The sequence below is a fragment of the Arachis ipaensis genome, chromosome B08 (assembly GCF_000816755.2).
Source record: "Arachis ipaensis cultivar K30076 chromosome B08, Araip1.1, whole genome shotgun sequence".
NCBI classification, from domain to species: domain Eukaryota; kingdom Viridiplantae; phylum Streptophyta; class Magnoliopsida; order Fabales; family Fabaceae; genus Arachis; species Arachis ipaensis.
In genome coordinates, this window is record NC_029792.2 from 115,946,183 (window position 1) to 115,950,251 (window position 4,069).

The 4,069-nt window shown below is 32.8% G+C and overlaps 1 long non-coding RNA gene across 1 annotated transcript in view; it reads right to left on the reverse strand.

Annotated features, from left to right (window-relative positions):
- The window catches only part of LOC110265728, a 4,740-nt gene continuing 1,031 nt past the window's right edge, over positions 361 to 4,069 (reverse strand). The window contains exons 2-3 of the long non-coding RNA XR_002351976.1: positions 3,630 to 3,632; positions 361 to 531 (exon numbers count right to left, since the gene is read on the reverse strand). This is a non-coding gene — a long non-coding RNA (uncharacterized LOC110265728). The remainder of the gene's footprint in view (positions 532 to 3,629; positions 3,633 to 4,069) is intronic.

The window sequence follows — 4,069 nt, forward strand, 5'->3', positions numbered from 1 at the left end:
GCGCGGTCGCGTCATCCATGCGGCCGCGTCGCTTCTCGCTGGCCATCTCCTCAATTTCTTGTGTTCCTTCCATTTTTGCAGGCTTCCCTTCCAATCTCCAACTCATTCATGCCCTATAAAGCCTGAAACACTTAACACACAAATCACGGCATCGAATGGAATAAAGGAGAAATAAAATACATAATTAAAAGTCTCTAGGAAGCAAGTTTTCAACCATAAAACATCTTTAGGAAGGAAATATAAATGCATGCTTATTTAATGAATAAGTGGGCAAAGATCATGATAAAACCACACAATTTAAACACAATATAAACCATGAAATAGTGGTTTATCAGCTGTCTTGGCTTTAATTAAATTGCTTTGGTCGTTATGTGAAAATCGGCCAAGGTATGGTTTAGGTTTCTTGCATTTAATATATAATGTTCTGTGAAAACTTAGGCTAGATGACCATAGGATAAGTTGGAATGTAAGTGTATATTGAATATTTAGTAATTTGTTGATGAACATGTTTGGTTGGTGCTTATTGGATAACTGGTGATTTGATTATGTGGTGGAGATTATTATTTATATTGATGTTAGAAAAAAATAAGGTTGTGTTGTTGATTCTATGCTTACAAGAATGTTGAGTGAAAGCATGATGGAATTGTTGAGAAATGAAATTGTCTAGTGTTATTGAATGGTGGATAATGGAATGGTGTAGAGTTTTGTTGAGGGTTGTTGCTGGCAATTGTATTGGTATTGACAGATTTAGTATTGAATGGAATGGAAACTTTGAATGAACATGAGGTTTAAAGAGTTTGCAAAAGTTAGTTTTTGGGCCGAACTTCGGCGGGCTATAACTTGGCTTCCGGACCCTCAATTTTTTTCCAACTTGTTTTAAAGTGAAAATTGTATACATGAAGTTTATGCCGTTTGAAGAACGGAAGAAAAACGATTTAAAACAATTGACTTATACCCGTCGGAAGTTTCGGTGAAGAATATGTGATTGTGCAGGTTTCACTCCCTGATTGTGCAGCTCTCTGGTTGATCCATTTTTTTGAAGAACGCATGTCCACGCGTACACGTGGCATGGAATTTTGGCGACGCGTACCCGTCTAGTCCTATGCGTGCGCGTAAGGAGCTATCAAGCATGTCCACGCGTACGCGTGACCCACACGCACGCGTGACATGAAGTTTTCACCTACGCGCACGCATGATAAGGGGCGCGCGCGTGAGCTGCACCTTTACACTCCCACGTGTACGCGTGAACCACGCGTACGCGTGGCCCCTATTTCAGCAAACATGGTTTTTAGCATTTTAAACTGTATTTCAAACTTCTAAACCTCTATTTTCATTCCTTTAGTCATTAATAATAGTATTAAATCTGATAATCAGATGAAGTTAGGGAATGGGGATAACTTAGAGGTGAAGTAAAGCTGAAAAGTGATGAATTGATTATGAAATGTTACGGATGATCATGTATGATACTTGGCTTGAATGATTAAATGATCTGAGATACGAGATTTCCTGGATAAAGTACCGTGGCTTGCCACCACGTGTACCAGGTTGAAAGCTCGATACTCTGTTGAACCTACAACGTAAGGGTGACCGGACACTTATAAATTCCTGAGAATGTTAACTCCCATTGAGCAATATTGATTATTTGAGAAAAAGTTATGCATAGACTCATTGGGATGCACGTCGAGGGACAGTCTAAGGTTTTCGGACTTGTCGGGTTGGCTGGATAACCGACAGATGAGCCTTATCAGCCATAGGACAGGCATGCATCATATGCATACTACTTGAATTACTTGTTCGTGCATTAACTGGGTGTGCCTAAGTGTACTTGCCATGTTAATTGTATATTTGTTACCTGCAATATTTATAACCTTCTTGTGCTTACTTTTATCTGTTTATTTGTCTGTGAAATGCTGACAGAGATGGAGGTATGGAGGAATGACAGTATGGGTCTTAGATTTTAAGGTTAAGTTAAGTTAGGCTTACATACTCTTAGAAAACCACATTTTATGACTTCTGTTTAATACTTTAACCTCTATAATATGAGTATCGGCGTTCTAGGATTGCCTCTGGCATTCCCAGGACTTTATATATTATGTGTGTGGCACCTTTACCATACTGAGAACCTCTGGTTCTCACCCCATACTATATTGTTGTTTTTCAGATACAGGTCGAGAGGCATCTCGTTAGGCGTTTGGACTATTGAGGCGAAGTTGTTACTGGGTTATTTTGTTATATATATATATATATATACTTAGCTTTCTCTCCGCATAACTTATTCTTTTTTATCCTCTTAGAGGTTTATGGAGAGACATGATTTTGTTTATGTACATTTGGGTTTTGGATATGTATATATATATGTGTGTATATTCTTTGGCCAGTCTTGACTTCGCGGGCTTGGTTAGGAGCTTGTTATTTTGTATCCTTAGCTCTCTATTCCTACTTTTATTATCTTATATTTGATAGTTATAGTTTTCTTCACATGCAAGTTATTCAGTTTCCGGAGCGTTGCGCTTTTCATTTTGCGATTTTGTTTTACCCATTTTTCAAGACTCCTAGTTTATTATATTCTTTCTGCTGTTATATGTATGTATTTTAATTTTAGAAGTCGTAGCACCTCGCCACCTCTGTTATACATCCTAGATGTAAAGTTTTGTGTGGTAGGGTGTTACAATTATTTTTTATAGAATTCTTATTAATTTTTGTTTATATAAATTTTTTACTTGTTATTTTTTTATATGGAATAATAATAGTAAAATTATAGCGTACTAAAAAAGAATACTAAAAGTAATTTAAATTAAAATAATAAAATAATATATAAAAATTATTTAAGTTAATGTCTAATTTAGTAATTTTTTATTTAAAAGTGATTTTGAGTAGTGTAATTCAAATAGCATTTATTTTACTATAATCTATTTTAATATAAAGATTGCCAAATATAAATTACTTTAATACAAACTTATTTTTTATCAAAATTAAATTTATAAAATTAATTTTATATAAATTTTTATTTACAAATTGTAATTCAAACACAGGAGTAGAATTGTAGCCTTGTCTTGTGTGTGAACTCCTATACGAAGGCTAAGACAGTAGAAGGGATAATCCTTTTGGTATACTACCAGATTTTATTATTATTATTAGCAGCGGATTTTAGTGTTAAATTTTGTCTGACCCTAGTAACTAATTGTCAACAAATTATTATCAACAGATTTTTTATTGCAAACTTTTGGACTATATATAAGTGAAAAAGAATCCTCAATTTTTTAAGTTATTAAAAGATATTCTCTATTGATATTTTTTGGTGTTTACAAAAAGAATTTTTTCGTCATTTATTTTTATTTTTTTATTTTAAGATTATTGGTACATTCTCGACCCAAACAAAAAAAATTCTTTAATTCATAATTCATTTATTTTGATATTGCTATCAACTATAGATCACAAACCACAATTTAAATCAAGTCACACCAATTAAAATTTTAAAACCCAATACCTATGAGACACTATAAAATTACTCATATACAGCAACTCGGAATACATGATACTCTATTTTATTATAAAACATCTACCTACAACTGTTGTACTTCAATACTTGGGTTCGTTTCATACTTTATGTCACAATTTGTCCAAACCACTTACTATGTTTATTTATTTCATTGTTTAGTGTTTTTAAGTGAGACTCCAATTTAAAATTTTTAAGTGAAAATAGAAAGACTATGCCATTTAAATTATAATTTATTGGTATTATTTAGTGTCTTTTATTTTCACTTTTTTTTAACTTATATTCCTCTTCACATTTAAATTCATCACGCACATTTTAAAACTCTTATATTATAAGTCTATAACTGCGATTTTATTTATCAGACATCGTTGTTTTCAACTTATTGCATACTTCTACCGTTAATCTAATCAACCCTGAATTTTCTGTTATTTATGTTCTATGATATATAGGTGAATATATCTGTACAGAGTTTCTATCAATATAGATTAGGCTCAAATGTTTTATTAAGGATGAGGGTTGTATACAATTTAATAGACACTGTAGATATATTTTTTTTAGGAGCCACCGATAAAG